The sequence below is a fragment of the Rhynchophorus ferrugineus genome, unplaced genomic scaffold (assembly GCF_030347505.1).
Source record: "Rhynchophorus ferrugineus isolate W39M unplaced genomic scaffold, kcgeb_rfMv2 rfM7, whole genome shotgun sequence".
NCBI classification, from domain to species: domain Eukaryota; kingdom Metazoa; phylum Arthropoda; class Insecta; order Coleoptera; family Curculionidae; genus Rhynchophorus; species Rhynchophorus ferrugineus.
The window spans coordinates 34,110,852-34,137,979 of record NW_027472586.1 but is presented as its reverse complement, the minus strand read 5'-3'; the positions used below and the strand labels follow the sequence as shown (position 1 = coordinate 34,137,979).

Sequence of the window (27,128 nt, the reverse complement as noted above, 5' to 3'; positions counted from 1 at the left end):
GCTAAAGAGTGATTTTAGACAAGGGCGGAATACAAGATATGTGAAAAACAGACCTCTACTAAACCTACGACGGCCAAACCTGAAAGACTCGGCTTGCACCAAGAACCAGCACGAATGAATCGCAAGTGGCATGAGGCTATTGAGTAGAAGGGATTTTATAAACGGCATCAAGTTCAGAATAAATGTTTTTCCCTTGGAGTCCAGAACATCTCGATGCAGGATGAAAGATCGATCCTGTAAGGCCAGCTGTGACGTTGTTCAAACGCAGTATGACAACTATATAGCCAGAAATTTTGAACAGAACTACTCTCACAAAAGAGCGGAAAATTAACACGGCCAAGGGTTTAAGGAAGCCTGACACCGTTGCTTCCAGGCTGGAGAAGAATTACATCCTCGACGCTAAAGTGATTAGCGACAAATATCATGATCAAGCGCACCGCGAAAAAGTCGCCAAGTTTGATCGGAGGTTTAGACGCATGCAGGAAATTCAATCTGAAAATCTGATGAAAACATCACGATGCAAAACTTGGAAGGAATATATAAAGAAGAAAAGAAAAGAACTGGAATTGAAATATAGGAAAATGTACTGGCTAATTGGAAGAAAATCACTATTATCAGTACATAATAAATTGCTATTATATAAGCAAATTCTGAAACCTATATGGACATACGGAGTTCAATTATGGGGATGTTCTGTAAAGAGACATAAATAAAATACAAATTCCTGAGAGGTATTGTGGGAGCATCCAAATACTATAGGACTGATTTCCTACATCGAGACCTTCAGATACTCACAAGTCAGTCAAGAAATCAAGAGAATTGCAAGGAGGCATGAGGAAAAACTCCATTCTCATACGAATATTTAAATATTGCATCTTTTGGTAAACATTATTTCACCAGAGACTAAGATAGGACCGATGGGTTCTCCTAGTGATATACCTAGATTTAAGTTAGCATAAAGACAAATTCTAGGTTAGACGGAAACGACTAGTAACATACTAATAATTACCCAGGGGCTTTTTAGCATTGATTTCTTTAACTATTGTTTGTCTTTCTTCATTAATAGAACATTTCTCATGTGGCAGTTCATTTGAACGGAGTATTAAGAAAGTTAACAATGTTATTTTCTTCTTCTATTGCGGATATTTCAGACGTACGCATTAAATATTGTTTTTAACTTCCGCTTTATCTTTATCATTCTTAGCCAAGGTAATGTTGCCAATTTCAATGGATGGATTATATTGTTGAGGTTTTTTAGCATTTAATGTTACTCTCCAGAGAGAATATTCAGTTGTATCAGTTGACGTTAAGTTTTCTAAATATGTTTGAATCCCTTGATTTTATTCCTTATTTTATTAGCCCGTTCAGCTCTTTTGTTGCCTTGTTGAATTTTCTCTTTTCTTATGTTCTGATTTGTGGTCAGCAGTTTTTCGCAGTTTTCTCTTTTCAGCAATTTTTTGTTCAATTTTAGATACCATATATAGAGAAACTTTTGATATGTCGCGCTATTAGGAGTTGCGTACGTAGGCCTCTTGTATAGTTGTTATATTTATAGATGCTGCCGGATATGCGGGATATTAAACTGTCTATTTTCTCTCTAAATAATGGCCAATTAGTTTTAGCTTTAGGCAAAGATGGTGGTTTTGTTTTCTTGAGAATATTTGAGTTGACTGTTAATGATTCAGCTTTGCACTTTTTGGTGTCAATATTTTTTTAACACAAAAGTTTATGGTATCGGGAGTTTTATTTCTAACTGACGGCCAATATTTTGGCTCACCAGTAAAGATATGCTGTATATTATACGCCTTCACTGCTTTGACCAATTTTCGGCCTTTTGGTGTTATTAATCTAGAACCTCACATTACATGTTTTGCATTGTAGTTTCCTCCTGCAATAACTCTACTACTCAGCGTGTTAAGGAAAAGGTGGTATTATTCTGCCTTGTTGTTGTATTTAGGTGGGCAATAGATAGTACTCAATGTTACTGGCCCGTGTACTTCTTCAATTGTTATACTGGTGGCTTGTAAATAGTCCTCGCTGAATTTATCTCGCGGATAATTATAGATGTTCCTCCATGTGCTTTATTAGCAGGGTGTTTTGTGTGATATAGCTTGTATTTCGGAATCCGTAGATAGTTTCTATCCGTGAAATCTGTTTCAGATACCATCACGATATTAATATTTTGGTTGTTGGTTGCTGTCTTGGTCGCTGTAAGCTTCTTTTTTCTCTCAGCGCCGCATGAATATAATTTTCAGGATGGTCAGCGTTACAGTTGACACATTTTACTCTATGGTCACGTGTTTTGCGCGTGCAATCATTCGTCGCATGCTCTCCTGCGCATTTCACCTATCAATATAACTTGCGACAGTATGTTTTGGTATGCCCATACGCTTAGCACCTGGCGCATTGTAGGATGACTTTTTTGTGTATGGTGGTTCACATCCATGTCATTGTGGTTTACATATTTAATCTCATTAACATTTCTATTATATGTTCAGATAGGGCTGTTTTAATTGTGTTTGAATCTGTGGCATTATGTCCTTTTATTAACACTTTGAAGTGTCAAACATTTGAATCTGCATTGTTTCATATCCGGTTGATTTAATTGTATAATTATGAGCTATTGCCTTCAGCAGGTCACATCCTATTCTGGTATTTGAGGGGTTTCAGTTATTGGCAATCATTAATTCGAAGAGCGAGTGATTCAATTGATGAATCGACAGAAAGGTGCTGTGGATTACTCGCTCGATTTACCGTTCCGAAATTAAGAAAGAAAGTTTCTAGATGGTAGAGCTTTGTTCATAAACAATAAATTTTAAATTTCAAGTTCAAAAGTTCACGTTTTAGACAGTGTTCTCTCCGACCTTACAATAATTGCGACTGATTTTTATGAACACATTTTATGACCGGCACTATTTATATTACCAATAATAACTCGGACTTTTGTTGCTACTTATCGGACCACCTCCGTATTTTCAAATATGTAAACTTGAATAACCGTTCCACATCTTTTAAGTCACATACCCCAAATATACCCCAAAAAACAACAATACTTAACCTAGACAAACATTTTCTAAGCTCGATTTCATAGTAAAACGGTGGAGTAATGATAAAATGTCTCTGTCGGTGATAACCACAAAACATTGAAATATAGAATGGGGACTTAAAGGGGTACACCCGTAGCCAAGATCTCAGTGTACTGTCACACCGCCAGAAGGCCGCCGATAAAAAGATTAGGGAGCGTTTATCAAATGAAGGTTCTAACCACAAAATATACAGTGTAGCGACCGCTACAACCCTTTAGGCCACCATGCATTAACCTACACCAAGTTCAAAGGTTGGCAACGCCGGTGACTTCACCACGTGGTGATTTCAGTGTGGCTAGTGGTACGTGAACTTAGTAGCGTACCGTAATTAGCTAATGAAATTGTGCATGACCAAAGCACTAGTGTAGTTTTCCGTAAAAATGGCCGGCCAAAATCGAGTGCATCGTCAAAATCGACAAAATCGTAGAAAAATTCAGCCAAGATGTCAGATCAACAAAAACACTCGCACTAAGGCACCTGGAAGCACAAATAGCGATACTGCAAAATCAGGTATCGCAATTAATCAATACCAAAATGACGACCGGCGAAACCGACAACGACAATGATTGGCAACGGAAAATCAAATATTGACGCAAGCACAGATAGTGAAGGGGAATTTCAACCTGGCCGCCGAAAAATAAGGACAGAGAAGGCTGAAATCAACTACAACTGCCGACGAGGAATCAAACCAAAACGGCAGAATAAAGCAGCAGGCAAAGAGACAAGCTGTGGACCAAAATAGGGGTGAGTCTGCTCTTAACGCATTGTTTATTAGTAATATCGCAGTAGCTTCTACTTCTTCTTCCGGTCCTCCACAAACTAACGCGACGCGTATCATAGAACCGATGGATCACACCACAACAAGCGCTAACGAATAAACTATTCCAACTCAATCCAATGATATCCCCGTAGCAACTCCAGCTAGCACAAAAAAAACCGAGTCCCGCCGATTATCGTCCCCGATAGAAACGCGTACTCGGAACTGATTCGCATCCTGGCTTTCCAGGGTATTTATTATTATAGTATTTATAGTGAACAAGTTTTTTTAGCAAATACAACTATCCTCCACAGATAATTTTTAATGTCGACGAAGTTATTGCTCTGCGATGCGATGAGTAGGTAGCTTGACTGAGACTGAACGTGGCTCTTTGGTGACCGTGGTATCGGTGATGATCGTAAGTGACATATTTATTCCACCATTGTTGATATTTCCCGGCAAAAATATGACGCAAACATTGATGAAACGAGCTTCGCCGGGTTCAGTAAGAAGATGCGACCCAACAGGATGGATTCAAGAAAACCTGTTCACGGACTGATTCCATAATTTCGTTGACAAGACCGTCCCAACTGAAGCCTCACCCGTTCTCATTCCGGATCGCCATTATTCATACACACACACCATTTGAATGTTTAGTTTACCTCCACATTCAACATACAAAATGCAACCTCTTTACAGAACTTTTATGGCTCCCTTAAAAACTTACGATAGTGACGAAATTGGACAGTTGATAATAAGTTCTACCCGAATATTGACTCCATATGATATAGATGAACTGCTGAAACGTGCTTATCTCAGGTGCCAAACTGCAGCTAACAACCAAGAATCTACCTCTTCGAATTCGTAATCATTCGTTTCATCATTAGGAGAGTGTATCGTGTCAAAAAGTTCTCCCGAGCCTATCCAGCACATAAACGAAGATGACACTTGTTGCATTTTTTGCTTTGAAAATTGCTCTAATAACCAACAGTGAGATATTTGAATTCAGTGTCGATCTTGTGAGTTGTGGACATATAAGGATTGTCCAGGATGTAACGTAGAATATTATACACGTGCACGAGTATGATGATCACAGAATTTATTATGGGAAGTTGTGAGGAATGCGTGACAACTCGGTGAATCTCAATCGAATAATCCCTGCTATATAATCTGCTAGCATTCAGAGGACGTCGCCGCTTCCGAATGTCCCAAATACACCCGGCCGGTTTGGATTGAAAGTGTTTTCGTTAATTGACTGGCGTTCTTTCTATACATACAATATTATTTCTGCACGTCATATGAAGAGGTCAACAGATTTTGCTTACCAATTTACCCAATCAGGAAGAAACCTAACCATAGATAACCGATTCACTTCTGTTGGTGGCCGTGAATTTGCTACAAAATCTCCAGCAAACTGTAGCTGAAACTCTGAGAAAAACAAAACGCACATACTAAAAGAATTGTTTACCAAAAGGCCGAAAAAATAAAGCATATTTGTCTTTACGAAGGATATGGCCATTGTTCCAATCCAAAAAGAAACAGACTAAACAGAAGTATACTTATTATGAATACCCCATCATAACGACTCGATCGATCCGGAATCTAGCGCCGGCACTAAACCTGAAATAATAGCATTCTATGGCTTAACCATAGATGGAGTTGATACAGTCGACCGGCTTTCTAGAAAGTATAACGGGGCCAGAAATACTCATAGATGGCCCATGGTTGTATTATATCGGCTACTAAATGTCGCTGAAAAAAAAAACGCATTCACTATTTACAAGAGCAACTTGAAATCCCATGTCCACCCGAAAGGTTGCAGAATAATGTTGTTAGTAATCTAGGACGAGAGCTTTTGCTGGACTGTACGAAGTCAATGATGTAAAAAGCTCCAAAAACAGACGAAAAAACGAGGCAGATGCGCGTACTGTAAAGGTATATTTGTATGGAATGTTATAACTTTTTAAGAATTATACGATAGTTTTCAAAATTGACTTCTTCTTTGTCGTTCACTCAAAAGTGAATGTAGAAAGACCAGACGTTAGATCACTACTTAACAGCAAAAAGATACCATGCTTGAAATAACAAATTAAACACAAAAAAATCAGAACAGCCCAAGACCTGATAACTCTGCAGAAAAAACATCGCTGATGGAACGAAGACTAGAACTGAAAGGGCTGATGAACATAAAACATAATAATATAAATAAAAGTATGACATTTCTTCTTTAGCTAAAAGAAGACTTCCTTGTTAAGTACAATATTAGTTAAGTGTAAATATATCGGTCATGAGAAAAACCACATTGTTATATGTTATTATCGTCTACTGACTCTTCTAAAGTTTAGATAGGTGTTATTAAACCAATAAAGCTGTTTGTAAGAGTCGTCTAAGAATATTAATTAATAACTTAAAATCTCAACAGGTTATGTGTCAAAAACTCGAGCTATGGCTAGTTTCATGTCAAAAAAGAAAATAGATATTTTTCCTTTGAGGTTATTAGTTCAGAGATAAAATGGTGAAGCGGATTTAAATCACAAAACATTGAATCAAAACCCTTGTTATCATAAATTGTATGAAATGTACACATACCTTAAAAGGATTAATATATTTGAGTCCAAAATTATTAGAGAAGAGAAAATTTGTAATGATTAGGCCATTTCAGCAGGATAGTTTGGAAATATTAGAAGCTCCGGGATTAGAGAAGTTTCTCCGATAACTGACCATTTCGTCTCGGCATGCAAAAGCCTCATAATCACCAGGAGCCAAATCTGAAGAGGATGTTCAGGAGGAGGTATGGAAAACTTACGACATTTTTTTACAAGCCACGTGGTAACTGGCCACCAATCTACAACAGCCTTCACATTATCATCCATGCATCTCGTTCCTACACATCAAATATAATAAAAAATAAATTGAAAGGAATGTAAGAACATATATATCTGGCTTTATTACCAGAAAACTATTAAAATTAATTAAATGTGAAGGTTGTAGGTCAAAAATTCTGTATCGGGAAAGCGATACCGATACCGAATTTATTAAAGCTCGCCAGTATGACAAATGTTGTCTTACGGTAGCAAATGTCACTTTATTTTAAAACTATTACTTGTGTTCAACATCCTCAATATAATTAATAAATAATAAAACCTTAATAACGAAAACCTTAAGGGAATCTCTTATGACCTGTTAAACAGGTCCAGGAAAGTTTGTAGTTATCATTTTAAAGATGAAGACTATACACCAAAATGTGGAAAACCATGGCTGAAATGTGGTCTGATTCCTACTTGTAATTTAAATAGTAAGAATTTCGTTATGACTTGGATTGAAATAATTAAGCAGTACTTATTAACAGATCCTTTACCTTTACCACAAGAAAAGGAAAATATGGCGCCAATGGCAATATGAGATGAGATTGTTGAGGCTGAGCCTTCAACCTCTGGTAGCTACATAGAAGATTGTTCTACCCCAGACAGACCTAGAAGTGAGATTATAATAAGAAACTAATGTTTATTGATAGAAAATGGAAGTTCCAACATGTAATCCGATTATGATTGTTGTAACGACATATTCCTTCACAGATTATTTACAAACAATTCAGGCTATCGCCTCAGTTTCTCCCAGAAAAGTACCAAACTGTTCAATAGGTTTTACAAAAAAAAAGTAAGTGTTATTAGAGTAATAGAATACTCATGTATATATTCATCCATCTACCATGTTATACATTCCATGTGTATATATTTCATTTCACTAGCAATTGTGTAATTCTTGTTCAGAATCCAAACATGAGGAGGCACTAGGTTGCATTCAACGTAACTAGACAACAAATATTGCCACGAAGGGAATGCTTAGTGTATAAGAAGATATTGTTAATTTGTAGGAATGAATAAAGAAAATGCAGGAAACTAGATCGCTATGTTGAAAGCGTAAACTCTGCAGAAGGCACTTTTATGAAGTGCATGGATATAACGAAAAGAGTTAATGATTTGACATATACATTCATTATGTGCCAAAACCGTACACAGCTCCAAAAACAAAAAGCAAGACGCTTCATATTAGATGAAAAAAATAATGGCTTTATCATTATTGAAAAGCAGTGGCAGAGAATATAAGCTGAGAAAGAAGCACTGTGCCTTATATTCACTAGTGGTCCAATTATCGAATTAAAAAATTTGATCCAAAAAGTTATCATCAAATGTGAAGAATATGGCCTCAATGTTGCAGCCACAGTATGCCATCAATCAGGAGTCTGTTAGATGTAGCCCCATCCAAACGCACGGCAGTCTTAATGCCCTGACAGAAAAGATAAAAGAACAAAAAAGAAAACCAAGAAATTCCCAGGACACCACTAGTAACAATATAAAAGCTAAATGTCATTAAACATCTAGACGACTTGCTCAGGACTATTATAAACAGTTATACAATAAAAACAATTAGCTTTGAAACAATGAGGATTCAAATTTTCGACCCTGAACACCTAAAAGTGTTAATAAAAGAACTAATAAAACAAATATCAATGTTTTATATTAATTTGTCCAAGGAAAATAATAAAACTGTCTATGAGATTAAATATTTGGACCACAATGTCATTAAATGTGAACAACCATCCTACACAAAAAGGATCATCCTACAATGCGCCAGATGATAAGCCTATGAACATATCTAAACATACTGGCCGCAAGTTACATCGATGTGTGAAATGCGTAGAAAACCATGGGACGAATAATTAAACATGCAAAACACGTGACATTCTGCACTTATCTTCATTATTAGTTTGGTTTCTATTCTGTTCCAGAACAAATTTTCACAGAGCTATTTATATGATTTTGAATATAGTAATGGATGTCTTTGGCGATAAAGTTTCTTAAGAATTTTTAAGTTATCATTAAAACTTAAAACGGTTACCGGGTTTGTGATTGCTATTAGAAATCCCCATCTTCACTTACTCAATACCACATAGTTCATAAGCTTTGTCTTTTACATATATCACTAAGCCAAATTGGAAAAATACTATAGTTTAAACCATCTGAAATAGATAGGTTTCCACGACACAGCGTGAAGGAACCACCTAAAGACAGCGATGCGAATTGATTCAACTGCATCAACTGCTCTCAAAATCTGCTAAGAAATGAAAATCAAAACCCAATAAGGAACAGACCACATGAGATACATAATCCCTCATGACAGCATGAAAAATCTCTCCAACAGCGTTTTCTTCATAATTTACCACAAAACTAAACTCCAAAACCAATGAGCTACATATCACATAAGATGGATAATTTCCCACGACACAGTGAGAAGAAACCATCCAAATGTGATACAATTTGATTCAACTGCATTTTCTTCAAAATTTGCCAGAAACTCAAATTCATAAGGAATAGACCATGTGAGATAGATAAATCCCCAAGACACAGCTTGGAAGAACTATCATAATATGGCGATAATATTTTCTTCAACTGTAATATTTCCAAAATTTGCTACAAAACCAAAACTAATAAAGAGTACGCTACATAAGATATATAATCTCCCACGACACAGCATGGAAGAACTATTCAAATGTTGTGATACAATCTGACTCAACGGCATTTTCTTCAAAATTTGCGACAAACCCAAACTCATAAGGAATAGACCATGTGAGATAGATAATTCCCCACGACACAGCGTGGAAGAACTATCACAATATGGCGATAATATTTTCTTCAACTGTATTATTTCCAAAATTTGCTACAAAACCAAAACTAATAAAGAGTACGCTACATAAGATATATAATCTCCCACGACACAGCGTGGAAGAACTATCCAAATGTTGTGATACAATCTGACTCAACTGCATTTTCTTCAAAATTTGCGACAAACCCAAACTCATAAGGAATAGACCATGTGAGATAGATAATTCCCCACGACACAGCGTGGAAGAACTATCACAATATGGCGATAATATTTTCTTCAACTGTATTATTTCCAAAATTTGCTACAAAACCAAAACTAATAAAGAGTACGCTACATAAGATATATAATATCCCACGACACAGCATGGAAGAACTATCCAAATGTTGTGATACAATCTGACTCAACGGCATTTTCTTCAAAATTTGCGACAAACCCAAACTCATAAGGAATAGACCATGTGAGATAGATAATTCCCCACGACACAGCGTGGAAGAACTATCATAATATGGCGATGAAATTTTATTCAACTGTATTATTTCCAAAATTTGCTACAAAACCAAAACTAATAAAGAGTACGCTACATAAGATATATAATCTCCCACGACACAGCGTGCAAGAACTATCCAAATGTTGTGATACAATCTGACTCAACGGCATTTTCTTCAAAATTTGCGACAAACCCAAACTCATAAGGAATAGACCATGTGAGATAGATAATTCCCCACGACACAGCGCGGAAGAACTATCACAATATGGCGATAATATTTTCTTCAACTGTATTATTTCCAAAATTTGCTACAAAACCAAAACTAATAAAGAGTACGCTACATAAGATATATAATATCCCACGACACAGCATGGAAGAACTATCCAAATGTTGTGATACAATCTGACTCAACGGCATTTTCTTCAAAATTTGCGACAAACCCAAACTCATAAGGAATAGACCATGTGAGATAGATAATTCCCCACGACACAGCGTGGAAGAACTATCATAATATGGCGATGAAATTTTATTCAACTGTATTATTTCCAAAATTTGCTACAAAACCAAAACTAATAAAGAGTACGCTACATAAGATATATAATCTCCCATGACACAGCGTGCAAGAACTATCCAAATGTTGTGATACAATCTGACTCAACTGCATTTTCTTCAAAATTTGCGACAAACCCAAACTCATAAGGAATATACCATGTGAGATAATTCCCCACGACACAGCGTGGAAGAACTATCATAATATGGCGATGAAATTTTATTCAACTGTATTATTTCCAAAATTTGCCACAAAACCAAAACTAATAAAGAGTACGCTACATAAGATATATAATCTCCCACGACACAGCGTGCAAGAACTATCCAAATGTTGTGATACAATCTGACTCAACGGCATTTTCTTCAAAATTTGCGACAAACCCAAACTCATAAGGAATAGACCATGTGAGATAGATAATTCCCCACGACACAGCGTGGAAGAACTATCATAATATGGCGATGAAATTTTATTCAACTGTATTATTTCCAAAATTTGCTACAAAACCAAAACTAATAAAGAGTACGCTACATAAGATATATAATCTCCCACGACACAGCGTGCAAGAACTATCCAAATGTTGTGATACAATCTGACTCAACTGCATTTTCTTCAAAATTTGCGACAAACCCAAACTCATAAGAAATATACCATGTGAAATAGATAATTCCCCACGACACAGCGTGGAAGAACTATCATAATATGGCGATGAAATTTTATTCAACTGTATTATTTCCAAAATTTGCCACAAAACCAAAACTAATAAAGAGTACGCTACATAAGATATATAATCTCCCACGACACAGCGTGCAAGAACTATCCAAATGTTGTGATACAATCTGACTCAACGGCATTTTCTTCAAAATTTGCGACAAACCCAAACTCATAAGGAATAGACCATGTGAGATAGATAATTCCCCACGACACAGCGTGGAAGAACTATCATAATATGGCGATGAAATTTTATTCAACTGTATTATTTCCAAAATTTGCCACAAAACCAAAACTAATAAAGAGTACGCTACATAAGATATATAATCTCCCACGACACAGCGTGGAAGAACTATCCAAATGTTGTGATACAATCTGACTCAGCTGCATTTTCTTCAAAATTTGCGACAAACCCAAACTCATAAGAAATATACCATGTGAAATAGATAATTCCCCACGACACAGCGTGGAAGAACTATCATAATATGGCGATGAAATTTTATTCAACTGTATTATTTCCAAAATTTGCTACAAAACCAAAACTAATAAAGAGTACGCTACATAAGATATATAATCTCCCACGACACAGCGTGCAAGAACTATCCAAATGTTGTGATACAATCTGACTCAACGGCATTTTCTTCAAAATTTGCGACAAACCCAAACTCATAAGGAATAGACCATGTGAGATAGATAATTCCCCACGACACAGCGTGGAAGAACTATCATAATATGGCGATGAAATTTTATTCAACTGTATTATTTCCAAAATTTGCTACAAAACCAAAACTAATAAAGAGTACGCTACATAAGATATATAATCTCCCACGACACAGCGTGCAAGAACTATCCAAATGTTGTGATACAATCTGACTCAACGGCATTTTCTTCAAAATTTGCGACAAACCCAAACTCATAAGGAATATACCATGTGAGATAATTCCCCACGACACAGCGTGGAAGAACTATCATAATATGGCGATGAAATTTTATTCAACTGTATTATTTCCAAAATTTGCCACAAAACCAAAACTAATAAAGAGTACGCTACATAAGATATATAATCTCCCACGACACAGCGTGCAAGAACTATCCAAATGTTGTGATACAATCTGACTCAACGGCATTTTCTTCAAAATTTGCGACAAACCCAAACTCATAAGGAATAGACCATGTGAGATAGATAATTCCCCACGACACAGCGTGGAAGAACTATCATAATATGGCGATGAAATTTTATTCAACTGTATTATTTCCAAAATTTGCCACAAAACCAAAACTAATAAAGAGTACGCTACATAAGATATATAATCTCCCACGACACAGCGTGGAAGAACTATCCAAATGTTGTGATACAATCTGACTCAGCTGCATTTTCTTCAAAATTTGCGACAAACCCAAACTCATAAGAAATATACCATGTGAAATAGATAATTCCCCACGACACAGCGTGGAAGAACTATCATAATATGGCGATGAAATTTTATTCAACTGTATTATTTCCAAAATTTGCTACAAAACCAAAACTAATAAAGAGTACGCTACATAAGATATATAATCTCCCACGACACAGCGTGCAAGAACTATCCAAATGTTGTGATACAATCTGACTCAACGGCATTTTCTTCAAAATTTGCGACAAACCCAAACTCATAAGGAATAGACCATGTGAGATAGATAATTCCCCACGACACAGCGTGGAAGAACTATCATAATATGGCGATGAAATTTTATTCAACTGTATTATTTCCAAAATTTGCTACAAAACCAAAACTAATAAAGAGTACGCTACATAAGATATATAATCTCCCACGACACAGCGTGCAAGAACTATCCAAATGTTGTGATACAATCTGACTCAACTGCATTTTCTTCAAAATTTGCGACAAACCCAAACTCATAAGGAATATACCATGTGAGATAATTCCCCACGACACAGCGTGGAAGAACTATCATAATATGGCGATGAAATTTTATTCAACTGTATTATTTCCAAAATTTGCCACAAAACCAAAACTAATAAAGAGTACGCTACATAAGATATATAATCTCCCACGACACAGCGTGCAAGAACTATCCAAATGTTGTGATACAATCTGACTCAACTGCATTTTCTTCAAAATTTGCCACAAACCCACAGTCATAAGGAATAGACCATGTGAGATAATTCCCCACGACACAGCGTGGAAGAACTATCATAATATGGCGATGAAATTTTATTCAACTGTATTATTTCCAAAATTTGCTACAAAACCAAAACTAATAAAGAGTACGCTACATAAGATATATAATCTCCCACGACACAGCGTGCAAGAACTATCCAAATGTTGTGATACAATCTGACTCAACTGCATTTTCTTCAAAATTTGCGACAAACCCAAACTCATAAGGAATATACCATGTGAGATAATTCCCCACGACACAGCGTGGAAGAACTATCATAATATGGCGATGAAATTTTATTCAACTGTATTATTTCCAAAATTTGCCACAAAACCAAAACTAATAAAGAGTACGCTACATAAGATATATAATCTCCCACGACACAGCGTGCAAGAACTATCCAAATGTTGTGATACAATCTGACTCAACTGCATTTTCTTCAAAATTTGCGACAAACCCAAACTCATAAGGAATATACCATGTGAGATAATTCCCCACGACACAGCGTGGAAGAACTATCATAATATGGCGATGAAATTTTATTCAACTGTATTATTTCCAAAATTTGCCACAAAACCAAAACTAATAAAGAGTACGCTACATAAGATATATAATCTCCCACGACACAGCGTGCAAGAACTATCCAAATGTTGTGATACAATCTGACTCAACGGCATTTTCTTCAAAATTTGCGACAAACCCAAACTCATAAGGAATAGACCATGTGAGATAGATAATTCCCCACGACACAGCGTGGAAGAACTATCATAATATGGCGATGAAATTTTATTCAACTGTATTATTTCCAAAATTTGCTACAAAACCAAAACTAATAAAGAGTACGCTACATAAGATATATAATCTCCCACGACACAGCGTGCAAGAACTATCCAAATGTTGTGATACAATCTGACTCAACGGCATTTTCTTCAAAATTTGCGACAAACCCAAACTCATAAGGAATAGACCATGTGAGATAGATAATTCCCCACGACACAGCGTGGAAGAACTATCATAATATGGCGATGAAATTTTATTCAACTGTATTATTTCCAAAATTTGCTACAAAACCAAAACTAATAAAGAGTACGCTACATAAGATATATAATCTCCCACGACACAGCGTGCAAGAACTATCCAAATGTTGTGATACAATCTGACTCAACTGCATTTTCTTCAAAATTTGCGACAAACCCAAACTCATAAGGAATATACCATGTGAGATAATTCCCCACGACACAGCGTGGAAGAACTATCATAATATGGCGATGAAATTTTATTCAACTGTATTATTTCCAAAATTTGCCACAAAACCAAAACTAATAAAGAGTACGCTACATAAGATATATAATCTCCCACGACACAGCGTGCAAGAACTATCCAAATGTTGTGATACAATCTGACTCAGCTGCATTTTCTTCAAAATTTGCGACAAACCCAAACTCATAAGGAATATACCATGTGAGATAATTCCCCACGACACAGCGTGGAAGAACTATCATAATATGGCGATGAAATTTTATTCAACTGTATTATTTCCAAAATTTGCCACAAAACCAAAACTAATAAAGAGTACGCTAAATAAGATATATAATCTCCCACGACACAGCGTGCAAGAACTATCCAAATGTTGTGATACAATCTGACTCAGCTGCATTTTCTTCAAAATTTGCGACAAACCCAAACTCATAAGGAATATACCATGTGAGATAATTCCCCACGACACAGCGTGGAAGAACTATCATAATATGGCGATGAAATTTTCTTCAACTGTATTATTTCCAAAATTTGCCACAAAACCAAAACTAATAAAGAGTACGCTACATAAGATATATAATCTCCCACGACACAGCGTGCAAGAACTATCCAAATGTTGTGATACAATCTGACTCAGCTGCATTTTCTTCAAAATTTGCGACAAACCCAAACTCATAAGGAATATACCATGTGAGATAATTCCCCACGACACAGCGTGGAAGAACTATCATAATATGGCGATGAAATTTTCTTCAACTGTATTATTTCCAAAATTTGCCACAAAACCAAAACTAATAAAGAGTACGCTACATAAGATATATAATCTCCCACGACACAGCGTGCAAGAACTATCCAAATGTTGTGATACAATCTGACTCAACGGCATTTTCTTCAAAATTTGCGACAAACCCAAACTCATAAGGAATAGACCATGTGAGATAGATAATTCCCCACGACACAGCGTGGAAGAACTATCATAATATGGCGATGAAATTTTATTCAACTGTATTATTTCCAAAATTTGCTACAAAACCAAAACTAATAAAGAGTACGCTACATAAGATATATAATCTCCCACGACACAGCGTGCAAGAACTATCCAAATGTTGTGATACAATCTGACTCAACTGCATTTTCTTGAAAATTTGCGACAAACCCAAACTCATAAGGAATAGACCATGTGAGATAGATAATTCTCCACGACACAGCGTGGAAGAACTATCATAATATGGCGATGAAATTTTATTCAACTGTATTATTTCCAAAATTTGCTACAAAACCAAAACTAATAAAGAGTACGCTACATAAGATATATAATCTCCCACGACACAGCGTGCAAGAACTATCCAAATGTTGTGATACAATCTGACTCAACTGCATTTTCTTCAAAATTTGCGACAAACCCAAACTCATAAGGAATATACCATGTGAGATAATTCCCCACGACACAGCGTGGAAGAACTATCATAATATGGCGATGAAATTTTATTCAACTGTATTATTTCCAAAATTTGCTACAAAACCAAAACTAATAAAGAGTACGCTAAATAAGATATATAATCTCCCACGACACAGCGTGGAAGAACTATCCAAATGTTGTGATACAATCTGACTCAACTGCATTTTCTTCAAAATTTGCGACAAACCCAAACTCATAAGAAATAGACCATGTGAGATAGATAATTCTCCACGACACAGCGTGGAAGAACTATCATAATATGGCGATAAAATTTTATTCAACTGTATTATTTCCATAATTCGCTACAAAACCAAATTTCAAAACTAATAAAGAGTACGCTACATGAGATATAGAATCTCCCACGACACAGGGTGGAAGAACTATCCAAATGTAATACAATTTGATTCAACTGTATTTTCTTCAAAATTTGCCACAAACCCACAGTCATAAGGAATAGACCATGTGAGATAATTCCCCACGACACACCGTGAAGAAACTATCCAAATGTTGTGATACAATCTGATTCAACTGCATTTTCTTCAAAATTTGCCACAAACCCAAACTCATAGACCATGTGAGATAGATAATTCCCCACAACACAGCGTGGAAGAACTATCCAAATGTTGCGATACAATATGATTCAACTGCATTTTCTTCAAAATTTGCCATAAAGCCAAACTCATAAGGAATAGACCATGTGAGATAATTCCCCACGACACAGCGTGGAAGAACTATCATAATATGGCGATACAATTTTACTCAACTGTACTATTTCCAAAATTTGCTACAAAACCAAATTCCAAAACTAATAAAGAGTACGCTACATCAGATATAGAATCTCCCACGACACAGCGTGAAGAAACTATCCAGATGTGGCGATGCAATTTGATTGATTGAATGTATTCAAAATATACGACGAAACCAACATCTCCTACCAAAACCAAAATCTTAAACCAACAGAGCGCAGTCAATTGTAAAAGTCTCTTGAACCTCAACCACCCTAAACAAAGGGCAAAAAGCTGTGTCATCTATGGACTGGTTAAGCCAAATATTGATTCCTCCATCAGTTCAAAGTATTTTTTTGTATTGTAATTAAAAGACGAGCAACTAAAATCTTTATTAAATATTACATTACAAAATTAAACATTTTCGTCCCGATAAAACCTCCTTATTCGAGGCTTGGACAATTGTTTAAATTGGGCTCATTCCTGGAACTTGTTGATATATTAAGTTTACTAGTAAAAAAAAATCCATTATTTCTTCAACACATGGCTCTAATAAATTGTAAGGAATCTGGAATTGTAGAAGCCCGACCCACAGGCATTAAAAAACTGATATTTCGGATTAAAAAGTTCGAATAACACTTACACTGATACTATAATAGTTAATGAAGCGCAGCTTTAGATTCGTCAATTCCGTTCTTATAATTTCGATGTCAGTGATGATCACCATAATCTAGAAGGCAGATTGACGGAAATCATGAAAATAGAATGCAGTCGTCATACAAGCAATGTTTTTATTGCCCAGAAGTTAAACAGTGAACACAAGACTGTTTGGAGTCATTTGGAAAATGACGGGATATAAAAAGATATATTAACCTGACAAGGATGTGGGGTTCCAGATTAGTTAAGCTAAAATGAAAGTGGGAATTGCTAAATTGCAACAACAACGAATGATGGAATTCATGGTATGAGTGGTGGAGATAGCAGGGAATCATCTATTCAGTTAGTCCCCTCTACCTAACTCTTAATCTGAAGCTGTACTGTAAACAACTGGATCGTGTGAAGAGTCACTGCTCAGGAACAAGCTCAGAAGCATTTTGAAAAACTACGGCAGTAATTGTGTTTTGTCAAGGCAATGCCAGGCCACACACATGGATAATGACTCACCAAAAGCACTGTGAATTTTGTTGGGGGGCTCTTATAGTCTTTAGCTGGGATTAAAGTCCCACCTTATGAGTGAAAAGTTCGGCTGAAGACAGGCTTGTGAAAACAGATTGGGGCACTTTTTTGACAATAGCGACACGGATTTCCATGAGAGAGGCTTGATGGAATTATATTTAAAATGGCAACAAAATATCGAATAAATCGGCGCATTAAGTATGCAAAAATAATGGAATTATTTTTATGACATCTGTTGTTAAAGGATTCAGTAATGCTGATGTTTTTGTACACATTATGTATTCGTGGCATATTTACGGAACGAATACATCTCGAATAAGGTGCTCTTATCATAATGTAACCATCTCTTCAATTTGGACATTCATTCTTAGTTCTTCGAGCTGGCTCATATTGGCGCTATTCTCAAAGTGCATCTGGCTTTTATTTGAAGACTGTCACCTGTAAACAAAATAAAATTAGTTCAAATATGTAGAAGACCAACAGTAATAGTAGCAACTGATATTGTTAGGTGTTATTAAAAATATAGGATTCTAAGTAAGGGCATTGAACGATTGCATATATTATATAAAAAATTGTATACTACATGACACTGGATAATCTTTGTTTTAAAGATTTTGTTTATACCATTTTTAATAATTCAATTTAATTAATTTCCTAATTTAAGGAAACTATATTATGAAGTTTGTATTTATATTAAGAACTAATACATTATTCTTAAATAAAATATATTAATTTGAAAATATTATGAGTAACTTCGGGTCATATAGCTAGCATACCAGATTGCGAGTTCAAACAGTATTATTAGCTCTAATCATGGTTATTAATACGACTAATAATTTTAACAAATTAGTAAATTGCAAAGTTTTTAGTTGATAACATGTAACATTTAACACATAGGTTGAAAATTCCTGGGCGTAGGAAAGAAAATGCGTTTTTTTTTTTGTTCAAAATTGGTTTTATTTGTCAACGTAATCTACACATCAAGAACCACAAAATTATTCGAGCGTCGTTCCAACCATTTTTGCAGAACCATTTTTGCAGAACGAATTATATTTTGGCTAAACATATGCCTGTCACCAGTTGCTATCCACTCGGATAACGATCGTTTTGATTCCGGAGTGAAGTGATGGATCCATGTTTGGTCCAGTGTCACATATCGACGCAAAAATTCCGGTTTGCTACGTTTAAACATGGCCAAACACTGCTCAGAATCATCAACACGTTCTTGTTTTTGGCCAATAGAAGCAAACGCAGCACCAACTTTGGACATAGCTTTCTCATAGTCAAATGCTCATGCAATATAAAACCAACACGTCTTTACATATCTTTACGATGTTAGCTAATTCATGCAACTTCAGTTGTCCATCATAAAAAGGATTTTGTGGATTGTTTTGTTTTCTGGTGTTGACAGCAACTGTTGCATCTGGAAGGCAATTTTGTCAACATCATCATTTTTAGTTAAATTATTTCATTAAATTTATTTTTTGCTTGAACAGTGCAGAAATTGTCTGGCAGTTTAATGCATTCGGTATTTGGTTGCAGTTCTCCATTCTACCGTTCACAATATTTAGCAATTGTTTTGAAAATATTGGTGCCGATGGATCATTTTGCAATTGTACGCCCATCATTATTTTCAATCGAAGTGTTTCATCACCTGGCCATAAAAATTATTATTTTAAACATGCGTTAACCTAATCAACAAAAGTAGCACCACCGAAAAGTTTGTCATTGCCGTTCAAATAGTGCATAGATCTGTGCAATTAGATGAAATATTTGGTAATTCTATAGTTCTTGTAGAAACAATTTGATTTATATACAAATATTTTAGGATTTTTTTTACAAAGCTTTTGTTGAAAGCGCCTCTTTCGAATTGGAGCATTTTTTAACATAGCTGGGAAAGCAAACTTATAAACTTACGTGTTAAATATTCTTATTTTCTTAACTGTGTTTTTATAGTTCTTTTTTAGTTAAAATAATTTGTTTAAATCCCAGGTGTTGCGTCCCTGGATGTAATATTATTTCAAATTGAATACCCAGGTTTTCTAGGGATCCTGCTCATGTCAGAAATTACTTTTAGGAATAAATAATGAAAAACTGATGGGAATCTGTTATGTAGTCTTAAATTAGAGCAAAAGGATTTGTAGTGTACATTTTACAAAGGATAACGATACGGTTTCCAGTTGTTATTTAAATTATAAGTCTTTTATAATGTTAATTATATGTAAATGATTTGTAAAATATAAGAAGCCTCCATTTTAGCTGTGACATAAAAAAGGGAAACATTGATCCAAATATGTTAGGAAACGCGAGTTGAACAGTAAAGTTAATAAAGCCCGGCAGTATGATAAATGTAATTTGACAAAGCCAGAGCCTTCTTTTAATTTGTTTGTAGATGATATCTGGACTGTTCTATTTAATTCCCAGATTATGCACAAAACTTAACTTAACAAGCAGTCTGATCAATATTTTATATCACCAACTGCCTGTATTTTTCAAATCAATGAACTGTAATGAGCACTTTATGTTATGATTAGAAGGGTAGGATAGTTAGGTATTGTTTGTTTTGGTAGGTGGGAAGAGTGATCAGAATAACAAAAGGCAAACATTTTTTACTGCAACATCTAAATATAACACGCCTATATGGATGACGTACAATTATATATTTACAATAAATATTTGGCAAAAAAAGATTTTAAAACACATTTCTAAATTACTAGTCTTCATCATATATATTGTACTGTACTATGTATTTGGCCGAATTATATTTAAGATAATATAAAATGTTCTATATTCAATAGTTTATTAAACTTTTTTAAAAAGTTTTGTGTTAAATCTATTATATTACGTTTTAATATATTCTTAGTATAATATATTGTCATTAAACAGAAAATCACTAAATATAAAATATCATCGACACAAAAAAAAATTAGGAATAAATGGAATTTTCTTAGTAAACAATGATCAGTAAACAAATTTCAAGAAATGTAGTGAAAAACTTACATAAACAAAACACAAATTCCAGTGTGAGAAAACAATTAAAATTTAACCTTGTCTCAGTGTTCGAATGAAATATTCATAGATGACATTAAACATGTTAAATATATATTAAATCATCTCACTGGACTGTGACTCATTATTAATGACGAAAATTGATGAAGATAACTTGAAATATTAACCAAATAATAATATTAATCAAGGTAAGACCACAAACTAAGAATTTCTTAGTGACATAATTTAAGCAGGATAATATGTTATACTCGAATAACAGAAATATTCAAAATAAATGTTCTTAGACATAGTTTGCTAGCTAAAACTAACCTTAGTGGTAAAACATTATATTTAGTTTACCTAAATCTTGGTACCATAAATTGAAAAGTCCTTGCTTACAACACAAGACTAAACATTTCTGAAGCTAGATCTGTTACGAAAACAATTTCAGAACATATTTACAGAAAATATTAAGATCACTCTCCACATATATCAGTTTGCTTGAAGTCATCTTCGGGGTTTACAAGATGCTTAAAGACATTAACAACACCTTACTGATATGAGTATTGTTTGTCAATTTCATTATGTTTATTTAAATGTTATATTTCTGTTGTTTCAAAATGTTTTGAATAGTTGAACTCCTATATTACACATTCTTGTGATGTTTTAAGAAACATAAGAAAAGTTCATATTAAAACAATTTTCAGTTAAACATTCTATTCTATACCCCAATATCGAACAATATTAAAAAACACAACAATTTGTAATCCAAATTTATATCAATTTCAATTAAATATCAATTGTGCACACTATATTAAAATGACCATTTCTAAGTTAAATTAAACGTGAAAATTAGTATAAAAAATCACTTACCATTGAATATCTCAACCTTGACCTTGTTGACTCTCCAAACACAATTGTTCCTGTTTGAGATAAACCTCCGACAAGAACATGAAGTTTTCATTCTAAACATACACAAAATAGATTAGTATTATGAATAAGAAATATAGAATTAAGAAACAGTTAAAAATAATAATGTATATAAGCTTAATATATTACCTTTCACGCACCAAAGTAACCAAATGCACGTTTGGAAGCCTAATTCAACTTCTTTAAGCAAAACAAAAAACAGTTTAAGTCTAGGGGGTAGGGAAGCAAAGAAATATCGATATAATTTTTTTTTCACAAAATATGGATGCTTTACACATAGATGATAGATAGATAGATAGATGCTTTTATATTTTTCTAAAAAAAATCGATAATTTTGGAAAAGAATATAATACTTTGAATTTTAAATTAAATACATAATAAAATATCGACATTAAAAATCTAGGGCTTTTTAAAGTAGAGCATCGACCTTTTGTTTCGAAATTTCTTCTTTTTTCTTTTAGTCCTACCGCCCTGCGTCAAAAAAATTTCGCTTAAGAAAGGAAAGCCAGAGGAAAAAATATAAAATATCGATATCAGTACCCACACGTTAATGTTTAGGAAAGTAGCGACTAGGTAGCATTTTTTGATTAATTTTATGTTTACATTATTCTTCAAATAGTTTATATAATTATTTAATAGACAATATTAACAACAGACAATTTTTGAAGGTATATTAAGAATATCGATTTTTTAAAAATATTGATTAAATATCGATAGATTTTTACTCTGTTGTGCGACCAACTTCCCTACTGCTGATTAACAATTTTGATCTATTTAAATATGTGAACTATACTACACAGACATTCCTACAATTATGTTTATCCTTTTCTCTCTCAAAGTTTGTACGAGAAAGTTTGCATTCATTTTCTTTTTAATTTTAAAATAACAATGATTATTATTATGCAATAGTTATTATTAATTATTATCTTAATGTGACTACTTTTTTGACAATATTCAATAGTTTTTATTATATAGTTTCCCACGATAATTAAAATAAAGAAGAATTTTAATTGTCATTACAAATGCGCAGCGCAGCGCAAATATTTGTTCCATTGCCTTCATACGAAAATTGCGTTTGATGCATTGATATGTCAGGAATTTTTTATCAATTATTGAGTATACTTCCTTTCTAATCTCTAAATTCTTGTTACGTTTTGTGGTTTAATTTGAGCTATTTGCGTTTCGTTTATAGTGCAGGATGGTTCATAAATGAGACAAAGGTAACGCTCTAATTTTAATTGCTTCTATGCTTACAGTGTTGTAATATATCATTTTTTTTTATTCATTCAGGAACTCAATAGCTTTTACCTGGCTTACTCAGAAGATAGTGAGGTTCCATAAGTAACACCCTGCAATGGTATCTTCTTTTATTCGAAATTCAAACGGTAAGGGATATTTAATAATAACACAAAAGTTATTCAAGATTTTCTGTGTATGATGGATTTTTTTAACAAAAATGTGTATTTTGTTCAGTTAATTAAGTTTTCTTGCTAAATTTTTACTATACACAAAATTATTATTGTATTAAAACATTGTTGCATTATAAAACTATATGTCCCTTATTGTGCTTTGTATTCAATCATATTGATATGTGTTTTGATTTTTTTATCATTTTTTCACATCAGTACAACATATTCTTTTTATGCTTTTGGTTTAGTTATGCTGATATAAGTAATAATGCTTGAATAAAATTACATTATTTTAGAACTGATTTGGTGAAGGTGGTGGCAATTAAAATACTGGATTCAACAAAGTTGTTCAGTATTTGTATATTATAAACGACTGTGTTTACTTTATAGGGCCCCGGTGGCTTCCACTTAAGCATGCTCTGCAGAGTATATTCAATTTTATATTTGTCATACATGATACATGATCTGCATATAGACGCCGCCACCCAGTTATTTATGCCTTTTACAACAACAATTAGTATTTAACTACGTTACTTTTTTTTATTATATCCAAAAATTCTTATAGCACTTTGCTACATTCTTAATGTTTTTAAGAGCAATATTTTGCATATAATTTGCTGGATTTATCTATTTTGCAATTGATATTTTGTTAGTAGAATATCCGGGACTATGTAGTAAGGTTTGGTTTGTTCATAGATTAACAGATTAGTTATATAGCTTTAATTTCAAAAGCAGTTGCATAAGTCATCACTGAAAAAGATTTCTATTCATTGATAGTTTAAAAATTACTGCATACCACCTTTAGAAAGGCACTTATTAGAAAAAACAGAGACAATATGTAGTTAAAATATTTTCCAACATTTTCTAAATTTTTGCCATCTGTCTGGCAAGATAGTGTATTGAAACATCCGTTCACATCATGTAAAGTGGACATGGTCTAGAGAATGGTTGATCTGATGAACTCTAGTTGGTAAAAAGAAGACTAAAATATAACAAAAAATTTGATTTTCTTTCTTTCATATCTATTTTTACTTCCCAATTAATATCTTGTTTCTAATTCTTATATTTTACAATGGTTTATTATTAATGATATAATGATTATTGAATCCCAGTGAATATAGCGACTTTGGATGTAGATACTGTGCCTTTGGTTTTTTGTTAGAGAAGCTGTGCTGTTCTTTATTATCCTTGTGTGAGGTTCTGTATGTATGCTATTACCTAGCATTACCTAACAAAATTTGGTCTGTATTTGGTCTTGTTTGTATGCCTTAAAATTATCCATGTAGTAAGAACAGCAAAAGTTTTTCTTCTTCGATCACTGATTTGTTTATTAAGCAAAATTATAATTAACATTATAAAGCAATTTATATGGCTACTTTTATCATATCCTAATACTCCAATTTAATTTTTTACCTTGAAATTTATTTCAGGAATTTTGCAATATATTCAACAAATGTAATATGTAACAGTAACAGTTATAAACACATACATTTAAGTCTTTAATATCTAAAAATGATATTCAATTCCATTTTGTGTGTACCGTCAAAAGTTAAATTCTCCCAGGGTAATTTTTACAAATCGTAACTTAGAGTAAATTTCAAGATGATTTTGGCCAACAGATGCATATTAACAAAAACCTATTTTTGATCTTTAAATATCTTTATTATTTCGTAGTGTTATTTGATAATGGAAGCGTGCACGCTATTGTATTCTAGAAGGAATGTGAATTAATTATAAAGCATTTTTTATAGCTAAATACATAGATAATGTGAATAATATGTTATCTAATTTTTTTTTATTTGTAGGTTGTTTGAGGTATCAACGGATAAGTATTTCCAATACATCAGGATAAGAGTTGAAGAGAAGCAGTCTCACATTATAAGAAAATGTGCACTTTAATGCTATAATGTATTTTTGGTTTAATAAAATCTTGTATTTGTTGGTCTTTTAATTAAGAACAAAAAGAAACCTTTAAAGTATGAAGAGGTACTGTTGAGGAGATGGTAGCTGATGTAGAAGACTGGTTAAGGTTTTTGTGGATAACATTCTGTGAACACTCATTACTGGCTATATATTATTCTTACTGAGGTCTTTTGTTATTTATTGGTCTTTGGTTTTTAATCTGATACCTGATGTAGAAGATTAATTAATGTTTGTTGGAGCTGTGTGTACTGAGGTTGTTTGGTCTCTTGTTGGTTTTTGGTTTCTTATCTGGTAGCTGATGTATAAGGCTGGTTAATGATTGCAGATCAGTTTCTGCATACATATGTTGCAGGCTGTATCATATTTTTAGAGAGGTTGGTAGATTCCTATTGGTTTTTGATTATCAATATGGAACCAGTGTAAAAGTCTCTTTGATATTTATTTGTAGTGTCCAGTGCTGTGTTAACTCTATTGATTTTGCAAGCTGTCATATTCTTACTGAGGACGATCGTTCTCTATTGGTTTTCGGTGTCCTATCTGGTAGCTGATGTAGAAGACTGGATGATGTTTGTAGGTCAAGTTATGTTTATAGATATTGCAGGCCATCTATTTTAACTGAGGTAGTTTGTTTTCCATTGGTTTTCATTTGATGGATGAGTATTGTAATCAATATTTGTGCAAGAGGTTCTGTCATTAGCTTGTGTAGATTTTGATAACCATATCAGGATCACTTTATACTGACTCCCTGAAGTGATTTGTATTTTTTTTTATTATGATAATTCTTTGGTATCAATTGTATTGCTTGGTATTCAAGCCTCTTTTTTTAACTGTGTATACTAGGAAATATTCGAATATTCATTTAAAAACAACCGCCCTATGAGGACTTTTCATTAAGTCTATTTATATTAATTTTTGTGGTTTGATGTGACTTAGAAACATTCTTTGCCTCTCATTGTTAAATTAGTTACAATGAGTATGTAATATTCTCATGCAATTTTGATTTTTGTAACAATGTATTGTTGCAGAAATTGGTTCAGGCGGTATTGATTAATGGGTTGTTTTGATTGGTTGGTTCAGACGTCCTCCGGTGGTGTGTTCTTTGCTGGTTTTTTGATTTGTATTCTGGTGGCAGTATTGCTATTTTTAGCCTTGCTTGGCAAGAGCTTCTATGTTAAGGAGATTAAAAATTGTGGTGTTTTTGCAAGCGACGGTTGGTTTCCTTATCGGTTTCAATATGGTTACAGAAGACTAGTTTATATTTGATCCAGTTCTGTACAGATTTTTGTGGCTGTTAAGTTGTGTTCTACTCATTTTTGTTGTCTTCTCTCGTCTGCTTATTTGCAATCTGAAAAGCATCAATTAGATCGTTTTTTTTTTGTGTACAGTAGAGTTAATCAACTGTTATCGTTTTTTCAATTTTATAAACCTCAGTAATCAATTAATAACAGCTCTGAAAGAAAATTTACCAAGTTAAAATAAGTTCCGTTCAAAATCTATGAGATTGTGTTGAAAAAGTACTTCAAGTTCTTACGCTTATCTGCCCTCGCCAATTATCGATCATGGATAATTAATTCATCATCATATTTCATTTTCTTTATCAACAACTAACTTGATTGAAATGTCTTAAAATGTAGCCACTACAACACTATATGCCTCTGTATGTATTTCTCATTGAATATTTAAGAGAATTTCTTTAAAAGTCCGCTAGCAAGTAAAATGATACCCGATTTATTTGTCTACAAGTGGCAGCCACTACAAAAAGAATCCCGTTTAGGCCAAACTACAATGAAGCAATGATTATCCTGCATAATGGAATCTACCATTTGAAGACTTAATCGGTAGTCAA

The 27,128-nt window shown here is 33.8% G+C and overlaps 2 long non-coding RNA genes across 3 annotated transcripts; one reads left to right on the top strand and one right to left on the bottom strand.

The window, feature by feature from the left end:
- Nucleotides 1-17,197: 17,197 nt before the first annotated feature.
- LOC143199851 (uncharacterized) lies at nt 17,198-22,236 on the bottom strand. 2 transcript variants are annotated; one of them, XR_013006567.1, is made up of 3 exons: nt 22,080-22,236; nt 21,894-21,985; nt 17,198-18,470 (listed from the first exon to the last, which is right to left on the bottom strand). It is a non-coding gene; the product is annotated as an uncharacterized LOC143199851 (long non-coding RNA). The 2 variants fall into 2 exon arrangements; XR_013006566.1 differs by lacking the exon at nt 17,198-18,470 and adding an exon at nt 19,176-19,455 and having other exon boundaries at nt 22,080-22,215.
- A 765-nt stretch (nt 22,237-23,001) lies between these two features.
- On the top strand, nt 23,002-25,299 carry LOC143199847 (uncharacterized). Its single transcript, XR_013006562.1, has 3 exons — nt 23,002-23,170; nt 23,241-23,335; nt 25,165-25,299. It is a non-coding gene; the product is annotated as an uncharacterized LOC143199847 (long non-coding RNA).
- Nucleotides 25,300-27,128: the final 1,829 nt, after the last annotated feature.